Source organism: Apis mellifera, linkage group LG13 (genome assembly GCF_003254395.2).
Source record: "Apis mellifera strain DH4 linkage group LG13, Amel_HAv3.1, whole genome shotgun sequence".
Lineage (NCBI taxonomy): Eukaryota > Metazoa > Arthropoda > Insecta > Hymenoptera > Apidae > Apis > Apis mellifera.
In genome coordinates, this window is record NC_037650.1 from 10,149,815 (window position 1) to 10,163,785 (window position 13,971).

General features: G+C 29.8%; 1 protein-coding gene and 1 long non-coding RNA gene across 4 annotated transcripts in view; one reads left to right on the top strand and one right to left on the bottom strand.

The window, feature by feature from the left end:
• The window catches only part of For (cGMP-dependent protein kinase foraging), a 79,874-nt gene that overhangs the window by 41,913 nt on the left and 23,990 nt on the right, over nucleotides 1-13,971 (bottom strand).
• Nucleotides 11,564-13,582, top strand: LOC102655843. 2 transcript variants are annotated; one of them, XR_410117.3, is made up of 4 exons: nucleotides 11,564-12,146; nucleotides 12,225-12,489; nucleotides 12,570-13,118; nucleotides 13,298-13,582. It is a non-coding gene; the product is annotated as an uncharacterized LOC102655843 (long non-coding RNA). The 2 variants fall into 2 exon arrangements; XR_001705394.2 differs by lacking the exon at nucleotides 13,298-13,582 and having other exon boundaries at nucleotides 12,570-13,262.

Genomic DNA, 13,971 nt, shown 5'->3' on the forward strand with positions numbered 1-13,971 from the left:
AAACGGAAACCAAATTGTGAATCCTCTCCCTTCTTAATTTTTCACCCTATTTCACGTGAACATTAATCTTCCAATATCAAAAATAATTTGAAAAATTTCTGTGAGAATATTCACAATATCATTTTTATCTTTTTTTTTAAATTTTATTTAAAATTTAATTTATTTACATTTTAAATTTCTATCCTAAATTTCTATTTTATTATCTTGAATCTACATCAATCTACGTGAATATTAATCTTTTAATAATCAAAAATAATTTGAAAAATTTCTGTGCAAATACTATTCACAATGTCATTTTTATCTTTTTTAAATTTACATCTTAAATTTCTATCCTAAATTTCTATTTTATTATCTTGAATCTACATCACGTGAATATTAATTTTTTAATAATCAAAAATAATTTGAAAAATTTCTGTGCAAATACTATTCACAATGTCATTTTTATCTTTTTTAAATTTACATCTTAAATTTCTATCCTAAATTTCTATTTTATTATCTTGAATCTATATCACTAAACATTAATCTTTTAATATCAAAAATAATTTGAAAAATTTCTGCGCGAATACTATTCACGACATCATTTTTAAATTTCTTTTTTAAATTTACGATTTAAATTTCTTTTTTAAATTTAAGATTTTTTAAATCTTTTTTAAATCTATTCATTTCTATTCTATAAATTTTTATCCTATTTTGAATCTATATCACATGAATATTAATCTTTTAATATCAAAAATAATTTGAAAAATTTCTGTGCGAATACTATTCACAATATCATTTTTATCTTTTAAATTTACATCTATCCATTTCTATCCTAAATTTCTATCCTATTATTTTGAATCTATATTGTTCTAAAACTTTCTCAAAATTCTTTCTTTACATTTCTTCTTATTCCAATAAAAAACCAAAAAGCAAAAATTGACATAAAATTTTTAGAAAAGATTAATCTTTCCTAAAATAATTTACAAGCTCTGAAAATTCATTGTATAAATCTCTCGTTTCTTTCTTGTATTTGTTTTTCCTTGAACGTATAAATGAAAACACATAACGCATTATCAACATTGTCATCGTTAAAAAAATTTTAAATTTGTAGAATAAAAATTTTACATTTGCAATTCGTAAATCTATTTTAACTCTACTTCTTATAATTAATCTTTTCTATTATTTCTATTCCTTGGATATGTAAATGCAACCGATATAACCACTGTCCATTAAACCAATCAAGATAAATTATAAAAAATTCTTTCCTAATTCTCAAATCTACGTTATTTTAATTTCAAAATATATTCATTGTACAAAGATATATAAAACCATACTTTAATATCATTTAAAAATATATATATATATAAATATACAAAGATACAATCTACCTTTTCTAATCAAATTACTCTGATCTCAAAAAATCCTCCATTATTTTTCAACAAATATACAAAATCCACTTTCTCAAATCCCCTCTTGAATCCTAAAATTAATCCCAAAATTTTTCATTACTTCAACTACCATAATATTAAACTGCCACAATTCTCAATCTGCAAAAACTTAAATTACTATCCACCGATTTGAAACACAAATTTTCCAAACTTCAAAATTTCTCATATAATAACTTCAACACCACAGTTCCACTTCTCCTCCATGCATATAAACACACAGAAACCACGCACGATCGAACTCCACTCGAATCATTAAATTAACCACGAAACTTTTGGATGAAAAAAAAAAAAAAAAAGAAAAAAAAAGGAAAAGAGAAAAACGCGAGGAGCGACAGCCGCAGAGAGCGACGCCGCAAAGGTCCTCCGCGAAACTGATCCGAAAGGACCAGGCGCAAAAGACAGGCCGTCGTGGTCTACCGTGGTCGCGTAGGGCGAGAGACTAACGAGACTAACTCCGTGTTCGCGCACAGTCTATTTTTGAGATATAATCGCGGACTCGCGCTTCCTCGAACCAAGAACGCGTTAGCGTATGTAACCCGGCGTAGCAACGTCGACCTGGCCACGATCTGCTGTATTTCGAAAAAGGCCCCCTTTCACCTGCCGGCCTCTATGCCCGTTTTCTAACGTTCTAACGTGACCAGCCTTCGATTTCTTTCGCACAATTTCGCCCATTTTTCCCTTTCCGCGCCCCATTTCCCAATGATGGGTTAACAGGTGGTATTGCATCGATTGTGACGTGTAATTGGTATAGTTTGAGTGAAATATTTGTGCACATCATTATATATGATTATTGAGAATAAATGGGGCTTGTTGAATAAAATTTTGTTTCAAAATAATTCGATATTTGATGTATTTATATTCGATATATTGAATAGTGATAGTTGGAATTGTACACAATAAGTAAAGTTAAATTTTAGAAAAATCTTTCAAGCAATTAAAAATATCCTTTATGCGAGTTAATAATATTTACCGTGGATGACAAAAAAAAAATAACAATAATTTTTAATGAGAAATATGTAAAATGTTTACTTTGGGGTACTTTGAACATTGAATATTTCCAAGAGGACAATAAGGAAGAGGCAGAAACATTCAAACAACTTTTCTGATCGTGTATGCAAATATGTTTAATAAATGTAAACATACAGGATATAAATGACGCATATAGTAAAGCCAACTATCGGTAAATTGCATGTATTTATAGAAAATGTTTGATTTCTAATTTTTTTTTTCAATTTCCTTACCTTCAAGCATTCTCAAAAATATTCGAGTTATCCCCAAAGATTTAAGATTTAAGATTGAGACTTCTCAATTAAGCGGAATAAGATATAAATATATTATAATTCTTTTATTTACTTTAAAATTGTTGTATCAAAATAATATGTGTATATATATATATAAATATAAACCAATGGAATATATTTGTTCTTTCTTTGAAAGGTGTATGGTGTAATAATACTTGTCTAGAATACCAGAATAGCAAAGGATACGATCAGTTATGTGACAACGTTCCGTTTATACAGGGTTAACGAACTTGGGCTGTTTTGGATGTTGCGTATGCTAAAAGAAAGGCGAGGAGTTGCTTCATTGACTTTAATGCAGATAACTTCTGTCTTCCACTAGAAATTTAAAATAATGCTAATTTTTAACCAGCCGCCCGTTGAGAACAGATTGAATCTAAAATTAGACGAATGACAAATATCTGGTCAGGTGATTTTTTTTTTTAAAAACTCTTTGCAACGGAGATAATTGGATAATTTTTGTTTTTCTTTGCGCCTCGTTTAAAAAAAGATTGTTATAAGATAAATTTAGATTCTAACGAACGTTCAGAAACGGAAATAACGCGATAAATTTAGAGAAGAAATTTTTAAAATTTTAAGCTCGAAAAATAATTCGTTTAAGATGTCAATGCTTCGATAAGTTTTAGTAATTTTCTTAACACCTCCATCTTTCTTTCGTTTATTTTTAAGCTGACAGTAGCTCGAAGTGAGACTAAAAGGTTATTGACTCAAAGGTAAACTAAAAAATTTTCTCTAAAACATACTTAAAAAATAAGGGAAAGAGATTTGGCGTTTATAATAGACTTATAAAAAAGCAAAAATTATTTACCATTCATGTAATTATTGTTGAAAATATGCAATTGAAAAAATATTAAAAATATCACAAATATTAAATATTGTACCATGAAAATGTAAAAGTAAAAAAAAAAAAAATATAACAACAAAATAATTGCAAACAATTGCAACGTACAAAAATCACAATGGACATTTCAAGTTGCGTAATGACCTACGTTAACCCATAATTTAGTAAGATAGCCATCATTTTTACTCCACTACATAGTGGTATTTTACTATGGTACACACAACAATATATTACAACTGTCTTACATCAGACGGAACGGTTTAAAAACCTGTCGGAGATAAAACTGATGGGTTAATTAAAATGCATCTTCCGTACGCGTTTGTGACACAAATAGAAGATATTGTATTTATTTTTAATACTCGATGCTCGAATGGAAACGAGAATTGGTAATAAATTTTCATAAAGATCAAATGATGATGATTAATACGAATCAATCTATTATTTTTACACAGCATAAACATAATCGTGATGCCTTCTTTTTATGATCTCTTGAATTATTAATCGAAGAATTCGTAATGAAGATAACTTTTACTCAATTATTCGTCCCAAGATGCATCGTATTTATAATTGATCCATTTCGTGAATCAGATACAATTCTTTTTCTTTTTTAATTATAGACAATAATTAGATAATGGATATTTTGTTAGATAAAGATTTAAGTTTGTCGACTCGAACAAAAAAAAATTAAATAATTAAATAATTAAAAGTAAATGTAAGATTAAAATAAATAAATAAAATGGTTTAAGTGGAAGTAGTTTGTGATTACATATACAAATGATTACGTATATGACAAATTATATCTTTCTTTGATTTGTAGTTTTCAAAGTGTTGGTATTCCTATTAAATATAATTAAATGTAAATATTTAAATTATATAATGTGTTAAAATATGCAAAATATATACGAGGTTTTGTAATATGTAAAAAATTATTTTGTTAAAAATATATATGTGATTACATACATTACAATTTACTTTTTATACGAAAAAGTGAAAAAATTCCTTATATTTTTATTTTAAAATTTTAAAATAAAATTAGAATTTTCGTTTTTATATCTCGAATTTCGTATTCACGAAATAGAATCGATTAATTTTTACGACGATTTAACAAAATACAAAATCTTATAAAATGATGAAAAAAGTAAAAATTATTTTTAACGAATAAATAACAACTTATTATTCATCATCTGCTACGTAACTACATAATTTCCAACTGATTATTTCTTGTTTTCCTTTTTTCCTTTATTACGAAACTCCTCGTCGCGGAAAAACGAATCATTGACAGAAAATTATGATCATTCCTTCTTGGACGAATGCAATTACTTGACACTATTTTTAGAAAGAAATATATATTTATATTTGTTTCTTTATGTACTCAAATAAAACGTTTTATTGCTTCTCGAATGTCACGACATAATTTGATCATACATATTTTCTATTAAATTAAAAACTGGCAACTAAAAATTATTTATATTCATAACAATAAATACATAGATAAGTTACATTCTATTAAAATTAAATACGTTTAAATGAAATAAATAATTAATAGAGATATTCTTATATGAATCTTCTTATTAAAGAAAATAATAAAAATTAATTAACAGGACGTGTAAGTTATTATAAAAATTTAATTTTTTAATTAATAACCTTACTTGTCACTTTGATCATTTTGATCCAGAAGAAAGTTTATAATTAATAATTAATTTAAACACTAGCATCAACTTATTGAATTAACATAGAAGAAATTAATAATCGTAATGTTATATGCACGTGTAGTTATTTTTAATAACTAACATGTTTTCGAAGCCAAAACGTGGTATAATTAAGATTAAGAGGGACAAAGATGATTGGCAGTGGAACAAGTCGATAATTTTGGAAATAAATATGTACATAACATGTGTAATTAATCAATTAATTTCCTCGAATATTATTACGTAAATATAACTCAATTATTATTAAAATTCACACTTATTACTTAATAAATAATTGCGACGATTGAAAAGAATAAATTATCCCAATAATTTACCGCAATAATTTAATTGCCTCTGTTTCTTTCGTAACTTTTTCATATCATTTATAATAATATCACATTTTTCACGAGTTACGGTGCATACACTATAGCCCATAAAGAGTACAATTCACGTTTCATAAATTCCCAATGTTTTACAGAAAAACGCTGGCACTGTTCCGACGAGGATGTACGTGGTCTCGAAACGAGGGAGACCTTGCCTCGTTTTTCGTATCCACGCAAAGGTGTATAAGTGATGTGGATTGTATGCGGTCACTTGCACAGTAACCACGATTCTTTCCAATACACGCCAATCCATTGCGGGAATCGTATCGTTTGAATTATTTAAACGGCGTCCGCCGAAACCTTCGCGTTTCCGTTTCGCAACCACCACGGCCGCGCATGCGCGGACGAGGCGGGATGCTAGGGAATCCGGCATTGTTTTGCAACCGCCTTTGGATGAGGACGAATTTGCTCAATGGAATCGGTCGAGGATTCTTGTGCGTGACTGCATACGCGATGCGGCTGCATTCTGTTTGGCATTAGTCACAGTTTGATGGAGAGAAAATTTGACAGCGTTGTTTTCTTGCGTCGATTCATCCTAATGAAAAGTATATTGGGATAATTCGAAGCTTAAGGAAAGAGCTAAGGTTAGGTTATGGAGGTTATGTTTTTACGGATTGAAATGAAAGTGTGGTTTGTAAGAGAGGTGTACTTCGATTCTAAAATTGTAATTGGGAAAGATAAATTTTTTTCTCGAGCTAGTGAAGTAGATAAAATAATTTTAAAATAATGAAAAGTATATTGGGATAATTCGAAGCTTAAGGAAAGAGCTAAGATTAGGTTATAGAGGTTATGTTTTTACGAATTGAAATGAAAATGTGGTTTGTAAGAGAGATGTACTTCGATTCTAAAATTGTAATTGGGAAAGATAAATTTTTTTCTCGAGCTAGTGAAGTAGATAAAATAATTTTAAAATAATGAAAAGTATATTGGGATAATTCGAAGCTTAAGGAAAGAGCTAAGGTTAGGTTATGGAGGTTATGTTTTTACGGGTTGAAATGAAAATGTGGTTTGTAGAGAGGTGTACTTCGATTCTAAAATTGTAATTGGGAAAGATAAATTTTTTTCTCGAGCTAGTGAAGTAGATAAAATAATTTTAAAATAATGAAAAGTATATTGGGATAATTCGAAGCTTAAGGAAAGAGCTAAGGTTAGATTATGGAGGTTATGTTTTTACGGATTGAAATGAAAGTGTGTAGAGAGTGTACTTCGATTCTAAAATTGTAATTGGGAAAGATAAATTTTTTTCTCGAGCTAGTGAAATAGATAAAATAATTTTGAAAAAATATTAGAGACGGATATAGATGATCGTTTCTTCTCTCGATTGGGATTTCGTTGTCGAAATCAACGAGAACAGAATATCAGGAGGAGGGGGAGGTTCGTCGATTTACTTGGTCAAACGAGGAGGCGTGGTCCATCAATATAAAATGGTTAAATTAATCTCGTGCACGCGACGTATCCATCGCGATCGGACACATTGGCGTAGCCTTTTGATAAATATGGAATTTTGTTTGAAATATGTTTAAATAATAAAAATTCTCGAGATTCCTTTTCTCTTTACTTTCGAAACGATGGAAAAGAAAATTATTGATATTAATGTGAATCTTGAAATAGATATTAGGAGAAATATTTAAGAAATGTATTTATGGTTCCATCCAAATTTTGAAATGGACATTTCTGAAGATTTCATTATGTAAAATGTAATATACGAAATTAAATTACAATTTTTACCAAAATTTTAAAAATTTTACTTTGGTTTTTATGTAAAGTGCAAATGGAAACTTGTTATTCTGTCTTTTTATTCCACCCTCGTCTCTCTGTGATGACGAAAACGATTAATTGACCATCAAGGTTAAATCACACGATGGACGAAAGAAAGAATTTAACGTTGCACCGATGTTGTTTTGGCTGTTATCCTATTATTGGAAATTGACGTAGAATAAATAATCGTTGAATCATAAGAAAGTATTTTAATTTAAATTTGAAATTCCTTTTTTTTTTTTTTTTGCGAAGATTTTAGCGATGACACACAGAATGAATTCTCATAAAGTGAGAAGACAAAAACTCGTTACTTAAATTTCTAAATTTAAATTAATTTTAAGTTTTCTTAATTTTAAAAATTTTTTTTAAAAATGACTCGAGCATCGTAAATTATGAAATTGATATTGAAGCTATAAATAATTGATCCAATTGCTATTCTTTCATCCTGTTAGATAAAAGACACTTGATATTGCTAATTTAGTCTAATCAAACACACAGAAACATTTAATCAATTAAGCTACAAGTCAATAAGCAAATCTCTGACTAAGATTATAGGTCATTAAACAAACTTAAAAGTCAATAAATGTATACAATTCTATTTAAATTAATTGAACCTCTATCTCGATGACAAAGAAACGTTTTAAATGTTTAATGTATTTCGCACAATACGCATGTGTATCTTTATAATTTAATTTAATTAATTAAATTAATTGTGCGTACGAGCGAGTATGAGTTAAAGTACAATTTTTTTTCTTATCTCCTTGATAACAAGAAAATATAGTAAATAATTTAAACATGGAAATATAAAATTGTGTTTCGCTCATTTAATGAATTCCATTATGCTTTCTGTAATTTATTTATCTTAATTCAATTTATCCAAAGAAAAGAGATTTGTAATTTATATTTTATCCTGTTAACTTTTTAATTGCTCCTTTCTTCGATAAATATTGAGAATAACATCTGAATTGCCATAAAACTGTAAAAATTGTAAAAAAAAAAAAAAAAAGGAATCTATAACCTACAACTTACTTCTTATCAATTCACTAATACGATTAGTTGCTCAATCTTGTGCAAGAGGACACTAGTGTGATTAAACGAATGCAACTTTGGACACAATTGGCCAAGCATAATAGTCGAAAAGAAGAAAGGAACACCATGATACAATATAGAATATAAAACTGTACACACATATGTAAACAATTCTTAATTAATCTTAATTTTAACTCGAATTTTGTATTTCGAACAACTTGAATTAATCGAAAGTTATCCGATGTAAACTCGGCTTAATATAATAATAATATCTAAGGAAACGCAAGCAAATGCAATCGATAAACAAAAAAAATTTGCTTTCTCTTTACGTAATCGTTCGTGATACCATTAATTTCTACCGGATAAATAATAATAAAATGAAGAAAACGTTTACACACTTTTTCTTCCACGTGTTCCTAAGATAGCGTTTCCAGTCGATTTTCATGAGAACGGGGGCAGCACAATAGTCGCAACACAGCGAGGAGTTCCCATTGACGAGGAAGATCGACGCGAGAAATTCCATCCTCGATACCCGATCTTTCTTTCGGTCACAGTTGGTGAAGCGGAAAACGTAGCACGTTTACGGCCAGTTTAACGCCAAGATGCGCGTATTACGATCGAGCTGGTAGCAAATCGATTCGTTTTCGAACGGTTGCGCCGACCCGTTGCACGTATGCGAACGATAACGGTTTAATGAAAACGACGGCTATTTTTATGGCGACGAGAGGCCGATTCCGCGCGATAAACGCATGTGAATATCGAACGCGAGTACGAGCTGGAATCAGTTTACCAGTCTATAAAGTTCGTTGCTCTCGGAAACGATAGCTATTCAGACCGAATATTGTTTCTGTGCCAGCTTTTCTGTCTTCTTTGTTCGTCGATTGTGTTTACTCTTTTTTTTTTTTGTACGATTTCGTGAAATTGAGATTATTTTCGTAATCGATAACTTTGAATTGTACGGATCGATTTTTTTTTTGTTGGATATGTATATCATTTTATCGATGAAAATATCACGAGATTATTGATTTTTATTTTTCAATGGATTTTATTGATAATGAGTCTGGTTCGATTCAATGCTTGCATTATCGTGATTGGATTAATTATATGGATTCGAGAATTTTTCAATTTTTTTCTAATTTTTTGACACGTTGAACGATTGTTAAATTAGTTGTATTATATTTTTCTATTTTGATTGTTAATTAATTTATCGAACGAAATAAATATATAAATAAATAATAAACGGTGAAAAATATAACGGTAAAAGTTATCCACACTTTTTTCTTTTGCCGAGCGAATTTAAAAGCGAAAGCGACACACTTGATGCGAGAAATAAAATACGCACGAACAAGTCCATGTCCTTGATCGATCGTTTAGAAAAAGTGTGGTTCAGAGAGTGGAAAGGGCCTTGATAAATGCAAAAATGAAATAAAAGAGAGGACGAAATTTCTATTCGATTTGACAATTATATATCACGAGATGGATGATTTTTATTATCAGAGTAACGAATCAAAAATTAAAATGCTTATATTTTATATTTTATAACATATACTGAAAAATATTAATATAATGACATTTATAAAATTTCAATGAAATTGAAAATTGAACGGTAAAAAAAGAAACTTAGATATTAATATATTCATGAAACACCTTTATAGAATTCATTTTAAAAAAGAATCATAAAAGAAATACATAAAATATCGATTGAGCCTTATTTATTATAACCTCTAAATAATTGAAATTTGCGTTGGATAAAGCGAGATGAAGATAGAGTGACACCGCGCGCCACGGTGTGACGTTTAGTGTAGGTAATTCTATCTCATTCTATCTCGTAGATTATAATTTCTATAAAATAAGCCACAGTTTAAATTTTCAACGTCCTTTTAATTTTTTCGAATCATCGATTTGCGATGAAAGATGAAAAAAAAGTCGAGGAATGAAAAAGTGAAACAAGAAATTCTAATTTCTTTATAGATCAAGGTCGAAGAAAAGATTTCTTCGAAAGACAAAAAATTACCTATGCTCTTTGCTAATAGCTCGAACAACAAATGTTACGTAATGTTTCAAAGGTTCATGTGTAGGTGGGAGAAAGGAAGTCGTTTCATTTATCCATGTCACTTTTACTAATATATCTAAAGTGAGAATAATTTCCAGGGATGCCCAGGGCCACGTATCGCCTCGTTTCGACACGAGTTATGAAATCTTTTATCCACAGATAAATATTCCCTCGTGTAATTACACGTGTAAGGAATACGTATTGACATTGGGAATAACGATTGATATCGATCTTGAATTGTAAAGATTTATTAATCTTGGCTTCAATCAAGAAACGTATATTTTTATCCATAGATAAAGAATAGATATTTCAGAAAATAAATTTTTGAAAGATAGCGAATAATTTAGATTTCCTAATTATATAAAATCAATTAATAATTATCGACTTCTTTTTGTTAATTTATTCGTATAACGAGTGTCATTTTAACGAGTAATTTATAAATGTACGAGTAAAAGGCAATTTAACTGAGAACGAATTAAAAATTTAATATTATTATTCAACATTTTTTTCTTTAAATGGAATAGTAATACAATATTTTGGAAAGATTCAATTTATTCAAAACAGAAAAATAAAAAATTAAGAGCACGCACGATACGTCATGCGTATACGATAAAGATATTCAAATTCTTACAAAGATTTTTATGAAATGAAGATAACGCTACCGTGACGAATATTTTAATTGATAAACATGTGTCAATCTTTTATCACGTGTAATGTTATCTCCTACCGAATGTCATTCAATACACAGATAATGTATCGATAAATTTAGCATCAATAACATGAGAAATTGTGTGAATCATTATATTTTGCGTCTGATAAAATTGATAATACTTGATTTATACTTTTCTTTTTTCGTTTCTATAAAAATATCGAGATTAAAAATATTTTCATTTTATTGTATTGAAAATATATTTAAGATTTTAGCAATTATTTATTATTAGTTATAATTCTTAACGAAGAAAAGAAATTAAAATTAATAAAAAATTAGCAAAAAATTATCTTTTTACTATTGACTACTATTATTTCACTAATTTGTTAATGTATTTTTTTTTAATACTATAATTCAAGAGATAATCTTTTGATCAATAAAATCCCACAAGATGTTAAGTCTATTCTGCACTCGTCCTATAATACGATGAATCGGTCGATGAGAATGCACAATGCATTTCTTATGTACCGACCGAGTCGATCGAGGAAACAATTCATAGGAAGCAACAGGTGGAGGAGTAGAAGGCGAAACAAACTCACGAGAAGGCGCCACTGGTCAACGGCGATATCTCGAGGAGGCGCTAATTCGCTCGTTCGTGGGCATGGTTCGAAGCTCGTCGTCCGACCGCTTGTGCGGCTTTAACTTTTTAAAATGTCGCCGATGGCCGTGACAGGGTCTATTTTTAGCCACGACGAGATAAGCGTGGCGGGGAGAACTGTTGAGAGACCTGAAGCGAGACGGAAAAGAGGGAATTCCCTAGGCGAGAAAAAGACGAATAGAAACAGCCGAGAGTGGGACATCCAGTAGCGTAACCGGATGGCATTTTAGTAGGCACTTGGAAAAACACCTGTTTAATTAACTCTCTGCTTGTACAATGATCGATGGAATTGGATGAACATGCGCAACGATTCAACAAGTTTCTCTCCTTACAAAACGATTACTTTGTTCCCCATTAACGAGGTAAATTATTCTCTCTAGGGAAAATTGATACTTTCAATGATGGCCTTTTTAAAACTAAATTAAATGTATCTTTTACAGATATCGATGATACGAACGAAGTGACGGATAACGTGAATGAAAACATTGTCGATGATACGAGCGATTAAATACCAAAGAAATGTTTCTACTAGTTAACACTAGGGAATTCTCGACACAAGCAATTTTTCCCTAGATGAAATATCTATAGGACACGTACTATATCTTCGGAAAGATAAAACGCTTTCCACGCGTGAATTACTATACGATTTCGATTCTCTCTGGATACAAACTACTTTTTTCATTAAATTCATTCTTCCGTTACAATGTACATTAAATAATTGGCATACAAAACTGCTTCGATCATGCAATTTTCATTATCAAAATCTAAAACTGTTAATCTTCCAGATTGATTCAATTATATCACTGAACAGGAACGACAAAGATTGTTGGAATAGAAATGAATAGTGGAGTTCGAGGAGATTGGGAGCGAGGAAAAGGGGCAAAAGGGGGAGGAAAGAGAAAGAGAAAAAGATAGAAAGGGAGAAAGAGAAAGAGAATCAAAGAACTAATTATACGTGACGTCACTCGACTGGTTTCAACACAGAGCCGAGTGCAACGAGTCTCGACTCGACGAGTCAAGTCACGGCAAGTGGGCCAAAGAAGTCTTTCCCTATCTCTCTCCTTCTCTCCCCCTTTTCTATCTCCGTTTCTTTCTTTTTCTAAGCCGCGGAAGCTGCATGTACGAGAAGAGGAGGAGGAGGAGGAGGAGCATAAAGGAGATTTCTTCTCGCTTCATGATGATGAAGTAGGAGGAGGCAAAAATAGACTCCCAAACTTTATGGACGCTAAATCACTGGCACGTTAGGCCCGCTGCCATTCCCAATGACTCGTTCAAGCTGGAGTGACCGACTCATTAACCATAATATAACGACAGCGACGAATAGGAAATTCAATGTAAGCTTAATTAACCATTAGGAAACGCGCTACGTGGAAGTTTCGAGTTTATCCGCTGTTTTATATTTTTTATAATATCCTCTCTTTTCTTCTTTTTTTTTTATGAAAGAAGAGAAGAGAATTCACGATACTTCTTTTTAATATACTATTTATAATATTATATTATAATATACGTACAGTTTGGACGGTCTGTAAGGCAAGCTTGTGACGATGGCGAAAAAAGGTCCCTAAATGGAAACTTGTCGAAGGTTCAACCTGTTTACGATAGCTTTCACGAATTCATTGATGTACGATATATTTTCTTCTGTATCTGGATCAATGAATTACGGTATTTCGGAATTATTTGGTAAAATCGTTTTAAAGTGGAGTATATAATTGAGCAATGTTTTTAAGATTTGATACATTTATATCTATTTCAAAAATTGAACAAATATTTGGATGTAAATTTTATGCAAAAATTTAAAATAAAAAATAAAATCCACATTAAGATAATTAAACGATAATTCTTGGAATTATTTTTTTTATGAAAAAAAATGTTTACATTAAATATATAGTTTTTAAACAATGACCTTGAAACAATGTTAATAAATTCAGTAGCTCGTTCATAACTAAGATATTTTAAAAGATAAATATAGAATTTCTGACAGAGATAAATTGAAACACTAATAATTATTTATGTTCTTTAAATGTGTTGAGTTTTTCGTGTTTGTATAAAATTTTAATTCTAAAATTATGCTAATAACGTTCATTTATTTCACATAAATGATTAAGAAAAATTTACTGCTAAAGAAAATTTGAACGTAAAATTTAAATTTTGTATAAATTTTTTATAAATGGAAACTCTTATCTAATA